Source organism: Oncorhynchus tshawytscha, linkage group LG30 (assembly GCF_018296145.1).
Source record: "Oncorhynchus tshawytscha isolate Ot180627B linkage group LG30, Otsh_v2.0, whole genome shotgun sequence".
Classification (NCBI taxonomy): Eukaryota; Metazoa; Chordata; class Actinopteri; order Salmoniformes; family Salmonidae; genus Oncorhynchus; species Oncorhynchus tshawytscha.
The window spans coordinates 42,216,443-42,228,638 of NC_056458.1; the positions used below are offsets into that span (position 1 = coordinate 42,216,443).

Below are 12,196 nucleotides of genomic sequence, written 5' to 3' on the forward strand. Positions count from 1 at the left end.
GTGAGTGAGTGAGTGAGTGAGTGAGTGGGTGAGTGAGTGAGTGAGTGAGTGGAGGGGGTAATGTTATGGAGCGATGGCTACGATAGCTGCCTGGTTGCATTACACGGCTGATGCTGCTGTAAATACTAATGTGAACTAATGAAGTGAGGCATGTGTACGCCCAACTAAAGGCATCCACTTCCCCTCCCTCAGTCTTCTCTGATAGGTCACATGTCCTACAGTACCGTCTCCTCCACTTCCCCTCCCTCAGTGTTCTCTGATAGGTCCCATGTCCTACAGTACCGTCTCCTCCACTTCCCCTCCCTCAGTCTTCTCTGATAGGTCACACGTCCTACAGTACTGTCTCCTTACTTTCATCTCTGTCATGACTGGAGATACTCTAGTTACTAATGTCATGAGAACAGTCGTTTCCATCACCAGAGTCCAGGTTGGTTTCAGTAGTTTCCCTCACCAGAGTCCAGGTTGGTTTCAGTAGTTTCCCTCACCAGAGTCCAGGTTGGTTTCAATTGTTTCCCTCACCAGAGTCCAGGTTGGTTTCAGTCGATTCCCTCACCAGAGTCCAGGTTGGTTTCAGTAGTTTCCATCACCAGAGTCCAGGTTGGTTTCAGTCGTTCGCCTCACCAGAGTCCAGGTTAGTATCAGTAGTTTCCATCACCAGAGTCCAGGTTAGTGTCAGTAGTTTCCATCACCAGAGTCCAGGTTGGTTTCAGTAGTTTCCCTCACCAGAGTCCAGGTTGGTTTCAGTAGTTTCCCTCACCAGAGTCCAGTTGAGATAGAAGACAGCCTACTGTAGGTCCATACAGTATATGTGTGTTTGTGTGTGCTGACGGTCAGTGCCTGTGTTTCTCTCCTAAGGACCAGGCAGAGCAGAGTCAGGAGTAGCTGGGTCAGGGAGGGTAGGATGGGAACAGTCAGGAGCAGCTGGGTCAGGGAGGGTAGGACGGGAACAGCCAGGAGTAGCTGGGTCAGGGAGGGTAGGATGGGAACAGCCAGGAGTAGCTGGGTCAGGGAGGGTAGGATGGGAACAGCCAGGAGCAGCTGGGTCAGGGAGGGTAGGATGGGAACAGCCAGGAGCAGCTGGGTCAGGGAGGGTAGGATGGGAACAGCCAGGAGTAGCTGGGTCAGGGAGGGTATGATGGGAACAGCCAGGAGCAGCTGGGTCAGGGAGGGTAGGATGGGAACAGTCAGGAGCAGCTGGGTCAGGGAGGGTATGATGGGAACAGCCAGGAGTAACTGGGTCAGGGAGGGTAGGATGGGAACAGCCAGGAGCAGCTGGGTCAGGGAGGGTAGGATGGGATCAGCCAGGAGTAACTGGGTCAGGGAGGGTAGGACGGGAACAGCCAGGAGCAGCTGGGTCAGGGAGGGTAGGATGGGAACAGTCAGGAGCAGCTGGGTCAGGGAGGGTAGAATGGGAACAGTCAGGAGTAGCTGGATTAGGGAGGGTAGGATGGGAACAGCCAGGAGCAGCTGGGTCAGGGAGGGTAGGATGGGAACAGCCAGGAGCAGCTGGGTCAGGGAGGGTAGGATGGGAACAGCCAGGAGCAGCTGGGTCAGGGAGGGTAGGATGGGAACAGTCAGGAGCAGCTGGGTCAGGGAGGGTAGGATGGGAACAGTCAGGAGTAGCTGGATTAGGGAAGGTAGGATGGGAACAGCCAGGAGTAGCTGGGTCAGGGAGGGTAGGATGGGATCAGCCAGGAGCAGCTGGGTCAGGGAGGGTAGGATGGGAACAGCCAGGAGCAGCTGGGTCAGGGAGGGTAGGATGGGAACAGCCAGGAGCAGCTGGGTCAGGGAGGGTAGGATGGGAACAGCCAGGAGCAGCTGGGTCAGGGAGGGTAGGATGGGAACAGCCAGGAGCAGCTGGGTCAGGGAGGGTAGGATGGGAACAGCCAGGAGCAGCTGGGTCAGGGAGGGTAGGATGGGAACAGCCAGGAGCAGCTAGGTCAGGGAGGGTATGACGGGAACAGCCAGGAGTAACTGGGTCAGGGAGGGTAGAACGGGAACAGCCAGGAGCAGCTGGGTCAGGGAGGGTAGGATGGGAACAGACAGGAGCAGCTGGGTCAGGGAGGGTAGGACGGGAACAGTCAGGAGTAGCTGGGTCAGGGAGGGTATGACGGGAACAGCCAGGAGCAGCTGGGTCAGGGAGGGTAGGATGGGAACAGGAGGGGTGCTGGGTCAGGGAGGGTAGGATGGGAACAGGAGGGGTGCTGGGTCAGGGAGGGTAGGACGGGAACAGCCAGGGACAGCTGGGTCAGGGAGGGTATGACGGGAACAGCCAGGAGCAGCTGGGTCAGGGAGGGTAGGATGGGAACAGTCAGGAGCAGCTGGGTCAGGGAGGGTAGGATGGGAACAGGAGGGGTGCTGGGTGAGGTAGAGTAGGGTGGAAACAGTCAGGAGCAGCTGGATCAGGGAGGGTAGGATGGGAACAGGAGGGGTGCTGGGAAAGGCTAGCAGAGGGGTGGGCGACAGGGTACGTATGGGGTGGGAACAGGAGGGGTGCTGGGAAAGGCTAGCAGAGGGTGGGCGACAGGGTACGTATGGGGTGGGAACAGGAGGGGTGCTGGGAAAGGCTAGCAGAGGGGTGGGCGAGGGTACGTATGGGGTGGGAACAGGAGGGGTGCTGGGAAAGGCTAGCAGAGGGGTGGGCGACAGGGTAGTATGGGGTGGGAACAGGAGGGGTGCTGGGAAAGGCTAGCAGAGGGGTGGGCGACAGGGTACGTATGGGGTGGGAACAGGAGGGGTGCTGGGAAAGGCTAGCAGAGGGGTGGGTGACAGGGTATGTATGGGGTGGGAACAGGAGGGGTGCTGGGAAAGGCTAGCAGAGGGGTGGGCGACAGGGTACGTATGAGGTGGGAACAGGAGGGGTGCTGGGAAAGGCTAGCAGAGGGGTGGGCGACAGGGTAAGTATGGGGGTGGGAACAGGAGGGGTGCTGGGAAAGGCTAGCAGAGGGGTGGGCGACAGGGTACGTATGGGGTGGGAACAGGAGGGGTGCTGGGAAAGGCTAGCAGAGGGGTGGGCGACAGGGTAGGTATGGGGTGGGAACAGGAGGGGTGCTGGGAAAGGCTAGCAGAGGGGTGGGCGACAGGGTACGTATGGGGTGGGAACAGGAGGGGTGCTGGGAAAGGCTAGCAGAGGGGTGGGCGACAGGGTACGTATGGGGTGGGAACAGGAGGGGTGCTGGGAAAGGCTAGCAGAGGGGTGGGCGACAGGGTACGTATGGGCTGGGAACAGGAGGGTGCTGGGAAAGGCTAGCAGAGGGTGGGCGACAGGGTACGTATGGGGTGGGAACAGGAGGGGTGCTGGGAAAGGCTAGCAGAGGGGTGGGCGACAGGGTACGTATGGGGTGAGAACAGGAGGGGTGCTGGGAAAGGCTAGCAGAGGGTGGGCGACAGGGTACGTATGGGGTGGGAACAGGAGGGGTGCTGGGAAAGGCTAGCAGAGGGGTGGGCGACAGGGTACGTATGGGGTGGGAACAGGAGGGGTGCTGGGAAAGGCTAGCAGAGGGGTGGGCGACAGGGTACGTATGGGGTGGGAACAGGAGGGGTGCTGGGAAAGGCTAGCAGAGGGGTGGGCGACAGGGTACGTATGGGGTGGGAACAGGAGGGGTGCTGGGAAAGGCTAGCAGAGGGGTGGGCGACAGGGTACGTATGGGGTGGGAACAGGAGGGGTGCTGGGAAAGGCTAGCAGAGGGGTGGGAGACAGGGTACGTATGGGGTGGGAACAGGAGGGGTGCTGGGAAAGGCTAGCAGAGGGGTGGGTGACAGGGTACGTATGGGGTGGGAACAGGAGGGTGCTGGGAAAAGCTAGCAGAGGGGTGGGCGACAGGGTAGGTATGGGGTGGGAACAGGAGGGGTGCTGGGAAAGGCTAGCAGAGGGGTGGGCGACAGGGTACGTATGGGGTGGGAACAGGAGGGGTGCTGGGAAAGGCTAGGAGAGGGGTGGGCGACAGGGTACGTATGGGGTGGGAACAGGAGGGGTGCTGGGAAAGGCTAGCAGAGGGGTGGGCGACAGGGTACGTATGGGGTGGGAACAGGAGGGGTGCTGGGAAAGGCTAGCAGAGGGGTGGGCGACAGGGTACGTATGGGGTGGGAACAGGAGGGGTGCTGGGAAAGGCTAGCAGAGGGGTGGGCGACAGGGTACGTATGGGGTGGGAACAGGAGGGGTGGGTGGGAACAGGGTACGTATGGGGTGGGTGACAGGGTACGTATGGTGTGGGAACAGGGTACGTATGGGGTGGGAACAGGGTACGTATGGGTTGGGAACAGGAGGGGTGGGAACAGGGTACGTATGGGGTGGGAACAGGGTACGTATGGGGTGGGAACAGGGTACGTATGGGGTGGGAACAGGGTACGTATGGGGTGGGAACAGGGTACGTATGGGGTGGGAACAGGAGGGGTGGGAACAGGGTACGTATGGGGTGGGAACAGGAGGGGTGGGAACAGGGTACGTATGGGGTGGGAACAGGGTACGTATGGGGTGGGAACAGGGTACGTATGGGGCGGGAACAGGGTACGTATGGGGTGGGAACAGGAGGGGTGGGAACAGGGTACGTATGGGGTGGGAACAGGAGGGGTGGGAACAGGGTACGTATGGGGTGGGAACAGGAGGGTTGGGAACAGGGTACGTATGGGGTGGGAACAGGGTACGTATGGGGTGGGAACAGGGTACGTATGGGGTGGGAACAGGGTACGTATGGGGTGGGAACAGGGTACGTATGGGGTGGGAACAGGAGGGGTGGGAACAGGGTACGTATGGGGTGGGAACAGGGTACGTATGGGGTGGGAACAGGAGGGGTGGGAACAGGGTACGTATGGGGTGGGAACAGGAGGGGGTGGGAACAGGGTAAGTATGGGGTGGGAACAGGAGGGGTGGGAACAGGGTATATGGGGTGGGAACAGGGTACGTATGGGGTGGGTGACAGGGTACGTATGGGGTGGGAACAGGGTACGTATGGGGCGGGAACAGGGTATGTATGGGGTGGGAACAGGAGGGGTGGGCGACAGGGCACGGTACGTATGGGGTGGGAACAGGGTACGTATGGGGTGGGCGACAGGGTACGTATGGGGCGGGTGACAGGGTACATATGGGGTGGGAACAGGGTAAGTATGGGGTGGGCGACAGGGCACGTATGGGGTGGGAACAGGGTACGTATGGGGTGGGAACAGGGTACGTATGGGGCGGGAACAAAGTACGTATGGGGTGGGAACAGGGTACGTATGGGGTGGGAACAGGGTACGTATGGGGTGGGAACAGGGTACGTATGGGGTGGGAACAGGGTACGTATGGGGTGGGAACAGGAGGGGTGGGAACAGGGTACGTATGGGGTGGGAACAGGAGGGGTGGGAACAGGGTACGTATGGGGTGGGAACAGGAGGGGTGGGAACAGGGTACGTATGGGGTGGGCGACAGGGTACGTATGGGGTGGGAACAGGGTACGTATGGGGTGGGAACAGGGTACGTATGGGGTGGGAACAGGAGGGGTGCTGGGAAAGGCTAGCAGAGGGGTGGGCGACAGGGTACGTATGGGGTGGGAACAGGGTACGTATGGGGTGGGAACAGGAGGGGTGGGAACAGGGCACGTATGGGGTGGGAACAGGGTACGTATGGGGTGGGAACAGGGCACGTATGGGGTGGGAACAGGGTACGTATGGGGTGGGAACAGGCTATGGGGTGGGAACAGGAGGGGTGGGCGACAGGGTACGTATGGGGTGGGAACAGGAGGTGGGCGACAGGGTATGGGGTGGGAACAGGGTACGGGGGTGGGAACAGGAGGGGTGCTGGGAAAGGCTAGCAGGGGGTGGGAACAGGGTACGTATGGGGTGGGAACAGGGTACGTATGGGGTGGGAACAGGAGGGGTGGGAACAGGTATACGTATGGGGTGGGAACAGGGTACGTATGGGGTGGGAACAGGGTACGTATGGGGTGGGAACAGGGTACGTATGGGGTGGGAACAGGGTACGTATGGGGTGGGAACAGGAGGGGTGGGCGACAGGGTACGTATGGGGTGGGAACAGGAGGGGTGGGCGACAGGGTACGTATGGGGTGGGAACAGGGTACGTATGCGTATAACAAGATAAAGTGCCGTATATTTATTATTATTATTTATTACTCCCAAAGAATCACTTTACACTCTGCTTTTCTGCAGCTCAGACACACACACACACACACACACACGCACGTGCACACACACACTCCTCCTCTTCCCCCAGGGCGCCATCCTCTAGGGGACCTGGACACACACACACACACACACACTCATGAATCCACACACACACACACACTCTCATGACTCGTGACCCAACAGGGTCATGACCCTGTTCAGCTGGGTCATGCAGGGTCGTTCAGCTGGGTCTGCAGGGTCGTGACCCAACATGGCAACAGAACACTAAGGTTCAGCTGGATCTGCAGGGTCGTGACCCAACACGGCTACAGAACGCTAAAGGTCAGCTGGATCTGCAGGGTCGTGACCCAACAGGGCTAAAGAACGCTGAGGTTCAGCTGGATGCCAGGGTCCTGACCCAACACGGCTACAGAACACTAAGGTTCAGCTGGATCATAGGGTCATGACCCAACACGGCTAAAGAACGCTAAGGTTCAGCTGGATCTGCAGGGTTGTGACACAACACAGCTACAGTACGATAAGGTTCAACTGGATCTGCAGGGTCGTGACCCAACACAGCTACAGTACGATAAGGTTCAACTGGATCTGCAGGGTCGTGACCCAACACAGCCACAGTACGATAAGGTTCAGCTGAATATGTAGGAGTGGCCCGACACGGCTACAGTACGATAAGGTTCAGCTGAATATGTAGGAGTGACCCTCCCCTGTTGAAGGAGCTGCTTTAAACCTGCTTTAAACTGTGTACGTAACAAATAACCTTTGATTGGATTTTGATTTGGAGAGGATAAACTGACACCTCTAAAGAGAAATGATCCGTTGGTCGTAATGGTTTAGACGTGTAGACACACAGGGTACAGGCTGTGGACTAAATGGTCAGTTGAAGAACAGGAAGTGTGACTGATAGACTCTGATTGGACAGTTATGGTACAGGCTGTGGACTAAATGGTCAGTTGAAAAACAGGAAGTGTGACTGATAGACTCTGATTGGACAGTTAGGGTACAGGCTGTGGACTAAATGGTCAGTTGAAGAACAGGAAGTGTGACTGATAGACTCTGATTGGACAGTTAGGGTACAGGCTGTGGACTAAATGGTCAGTTGAAAAACAGGAAGTGTGACTGATAGACTCTGATTGGACAGTTAGGGTACAGGCTGTGGACTAAATGGTCAGTTGAAGAACAGGAAGTGTGACTGATAGACTCTGATTGGACAGTTATGGTACAGGCTGTGGACTAAATGGTCAGTTGAAGAACAGGAAGCGTGACTGATAGACTCTGATTGGACAGTTAGGGTACAGGCTGTGGACTAAATGGTCAGTTGAAGAACAGGAAGTGTGACTGATAGACTCTGATTGGACAGTTAGGGTACAGGCTGTGGACTAAATGGTCAGTTGAAAAACAGGAAGTGTGACTGATAGACTCTGATTGGACAGTTAGGGTACAGGCTGTGGACTAACTGGTCAGTTGAAGAACAGGAAGTGTGACTGATAGACTCTGATTGGACAGTTAGTGTACAGGCTGTGGACTGATTGGTCAGTTGAAGAACAGGAAATGTGACTGGTACCTTTGGAAGGCGTTCTGGATCCCCAGGGTGCCGGGGGATGACTTTCTGCAGTCGTTGGAAACCGTAGTCGATGGTGGGTTCATTCAGAGCTGAGGACACACACACGCAAAATACTGAACGGTTAGAGTACTGTAAAATAATCTTATAACAATGAATGTTTTCGTCATGGGCAGGGTAGCCTAGTGGTTAGAGCGTTGGACTAGTAACCGAAAGGTTGCAAGTTTGAATCCCCGAGCTGACAAGGTACAAATCTGTCGTTCTGCCCCTGAACAGGCAGTTAACCCACTGTTCCTAGGCCGTCATTGAAAATAAGAATTTGTTCTTAACTGACTTGCCTAGTAAAATAAAGGTAAAATAAAAAATGTAAAAAATTAAATACGTTCAGAATATAATCTGGAATTGAGTTCACTCTTCGTACAGTATTCATCTTGTTTTATTAATTTTCCAGCTAATTTCTGAAGTTGTGTTCCACAGCAAGTACAATATCTATCAAGAGTAGGAAAGTGACTGTCCTGAATACATCAAGGAACCAGACTGGTACCAAGGCCCTTTCCAGCCTGTGATTGCTTTAAAGGGGCAATATGTAATTGTAATTGCGTCTATTAATCTGAGAGTGGTTACATTTCTCCAGGCCCTTAGCTTTTTACCAAAACAGGCTTTCACTGACATTTTCAACATGTCCCTGTCCGAGTCTGTAATACCAAACATGTTTTAAGCAGACCACCATAGTTCCTGTGTCCAGGAACACCAAGGTAACCTGCCTAAATGACTACCGACCCGTAGCACTCACGTCTGTAGCCATAAAGTGCTTTGAAAAGCTATTCCATGGCTCACATCAACACCATTATCCCAGAAACCCTAGACCCACTCCAATTTGCATACCGTCCCAACAGATCCACAGATGATGCAATCTCTACTGCACTCCACACTGCCCTTTCCGACCGGGACAAAAGGAACTACTATGTGAGAATTCTATTCATTGACTACAGCTCAGCGTTCAACACCATAGTGCCCTCAAAGCTCATCAATAAGCTAAGGACCCTGGGAATTAAACACCTCCCTCTGCAACTGGATCCTGGACTTCCTGACGGGCCACCCCCAGGTGGTAAGGGTAGGTGACAACACATCCGCCACGCTGATCCTCAACACAGGGGCCCATCAGGGGTGAGTGCTCAGTCCCCTCCTGTACTCCCTGTTCACTCATGACTGCAAGGCCAGGCACGACTCCAACACCATCATTAAGTTTGCCGATGACACAACAGTGGTAGGCCTGATCACCGACAATGACGAGACAGCCTATAGGGGGAGGTGAGAGACCTGGCTGTCTGGTGCCAGGACAACAACCTCTCCCTCAACGTGATCAAGACAAAGGAGATGATTGTGGACTACAGGAAAAAGAGGACAGAGCACGCCCCCATTCTCATCGATAGAGCTGTAGGTGAGCAGGTTGAGAGCTTCGAGTTCCTTGGCGTCCACATCACATACAAACTAACATGGTCCAAGCACACCAAGACAGTCATGAAGAGGGCACGACAAAACCTATTCCCCCTCAGGAGACTGAAAAGATTTGGCATAGGTCCTCAGATCCTCAAAAGGTTCTACAGCTGCACCATCGAGAGCATCACTGCCTGGTATGGCAACTGCTGGGCTTCCAACTGCAAGGCACTACAGAAGGTAGTGCGAACAGCCCAGTACGTCACTGGGGCCAAGCTTCCTGCCATCCAGGATCTCTATACCAGGCGGTGTCAGAGGAAGGTCCAAATAATTGTCAAAGACTCCAGCCATCCCAGTAATAGACTGTTCTCTCTGCTATCGCTCAGCAAGTGGTACCAGAGCGCCAAGTCTAGGTCTAAGAGGCTTATTAACAGCCTCTACCCCCAAGCCATAAGACTGCTGAACACCTAATCAAATGGCTACCCAGACTATTTGCATTGTCCCCCTATTTTACACCACTGCTACTCTGTTGTTATCATCTATGCATAGCCACATTAATAACTCTACCTACACGTACATATTACCTCATCTAACCGGTGCCCCTGCACATTGACTCTGTACCAGTATCCCGCGTATATAGTCTCCACATTGACTCTGTACTGGTACCTCCCTGTATATAGTCTCCACATTGACTCTGTACTGGTACCTCCCTGTATATAGTCTCCACATTGACTCGGTACCGGTACCCCCCTGTATATAGTCTCCACATTGACTCTGTACTGGTACCTCCCTGTATATAGTCTCCACATTGACTCTGTACCAGTATCCCCTGTATATAGTCTCCACATTGACTCTGTACCGGTACCCCCTGTATATAGTCTCCACATTGACTCTGTACCGGTACCCCCTGTATATAGTCTCCACATTGACTCTGTACAGGTACCCCTGTATATAGCCTCCACATTGACTCTGTACCGGTACCCCTGTATATAGCCTCCACATTGACTCGGTACCGGTACCCCCCTGTATATAGTCTCCACATTGACTCTGTACCGGTACCCCCTGTATATAGTCTCTCTATTGTTATTTTACTGCTGCTCTTTAATTACTTGTTAGCATTTCACTGTAAGGTCTACTACACCTGATGTGTTCGGCATTTCACTGTAAGGTCTACTACACCTGTTGTATTCAGCATTTCACTGTAAGGTCTACTACACCTGTTGTATTCAGCATTTCACTGTAAGGTCTACTACACCTGTTGTGTTCGGCATTTCACTGTAAGGTCTACTACACCTGTTGTGTTCGGCATTTCACTGTAAGGTCTACTACACCTGTTGTATTCAGCATTTCACTGTAAGGTCTACTACACCTGTTGTATTCAGCATTTCACTGTAAGGTCTACTACACCTGTTGTATTCAGCATTTCACTGTAAGGTCTACTACACCTGTTGTGTTCGGCATTTCACTGTAAGGTCTACTACACCTGTTGTATTCAGCATTTCACTGGTCTAAGGTCTACTACACCTGTTGTATTCAGCATTTCACTGTAAGGTCTACTACACCTGTTGTATTCAGCATTTCACTGTAAGGTCTACTACACCTGTTGTGTTCGGCATTTCACTGTAAGGTCTACTACACCTGTTGTATTCAGCATTTCACTGTAAGGTCTACTACACCTGTTGTATTCAGCATTTCACTGTAAGGTCTACTACACCTGTTGTATTCAGCATTTCACTGTAAGGTCTACTACACCTGTTGTATTCAGGATTTCACTGTAAGGTCTACTACACCTGTTGTATTCAGCATTTCACTGTAAGGTCTACTACACCTGTTGTGTTTGGCACATGTGACTAATACATTTTGATTCGATTTGAGATCCGCTTTGTTTTAACGGTGGATTCGTCCTTTAAAGTGAGCTTTTTATTAGTTAAACTATCTGGAGATAACAAAGCTAATGGAAGTCAATGTAAAGAAGAGTGGAGGGGATTTACATATATGATTGTAGCTAATGCAAGTCAATGTAAAGAAGAGTGGAGGGGATTTACATATATGATCGTAGCTAATGGAAGTCAATGTGAAGCAGAGTGGAGGGATTTACATATATGATCGTAGCTAATGGAAGTCAATGTAAAGAAGAGTGGAGGGGATTTACATATATGATTGTAGCTAATGCAAGTCAATGTAAAGAAGAGTGGAGGGGATTTACATATATGATCGTAGCTAATGGAAGTCAATGTGAAGCAGAGTGGAAGAGATTTAAATATTCGATCGTGGCTAATGGAAGTAATTTCACATTCCCATGAAGCTAGACTGCCCTTATTTATGAAAGTGAGTGTAAAAAGCACGTATGCTATGGTAATCTGGAGATTTTAAAGGGCATTTACATTTTACGTTTAGCATTGAAATTGCAGGTTAAAACCCATTATCCTGTCAGAAGAGAGAGAGACCTGTAAAAGCATGTCAGTCAGAGAGGGGAGGTGACAAGCCTATTCACATGCCTGGTGACAGCCAGCCTGGCAGGCAACTAGTGACAGAAGAGCCAGAATGGTGGAGAGGAGGCAGGGGGAGAGAAGATGGCCACCCAGCCCCAGATCATTGTTCTGAAGAGTTCCTATCTTTCACCCGAATGTAGCCTTTAAGAGCTCGGAGAGACTCAACAACAGCACAGACAGAGAAAGGGGTTTGGTTCCTCTTCTGAGAGGCTCAAGGATGTGTTCACCAAATGTAGCCTTTAAGAGCTCGGAGAGACTCAACAACAGCACAGACAGAGAAAGGGGTTTGGTTCCTCTTCTGAGAGGCTCAAGGATGTGTTCACCAAATGTAGCCTTTAAGAGCTCGGAGAGACTCAACAACAGCACAGACAGAGAAAGGGGTTTGGTTCCTCTTCTGAGAGGCTCAAGGATGTGTTCACCAAATGTAGCCTTTAAGAGCTCGGAGAGACTCAACAACAGCACAGACAGAGAAAGGGGTTTGGTTCCTCTTCTGAGAGGCTCAAGGATGTGTTCACCAAATGTAGCCTTTAAGAGCTCGGAGAGACTCAACAACAGCACAGACAGAGAAAGGGGTTTGGTTCCTCTTCTG

General features: G+C 53.0%; 1 protein-coding gene across 6 annotated transcripts in view; it reads right to left on the reverse strand.

Moving 5' to 3' along the window:
* Positions 1 to 7,878, reverse strand: part of LOC121841427 (transcription factor COE1-A-like) — a 56,958-nt gene extending 49,080 nt beyond the window's left edge. For 3 of the 6 annotated variants that reach the window (XM_042309778.1, XM_042309777.1, XM_042309773.1), the window contains exon 1: positions 7,682 to 7,874. The gene's annotated coding sequence lies outside the window, so the exon portion shown is untranslated. Of the gene's footprint in view, positions 1 to 7,681 lie in introns of all 6 variants that reach the window. The other 3 variants (XM_042309776.1, XM_042309774.1, XM_042309775.1) reach the window with 2 other exon arrangements.
* Between the last annotated feature and the right edge of the window lie 4,318 nt (positions 7,879 to 12,196).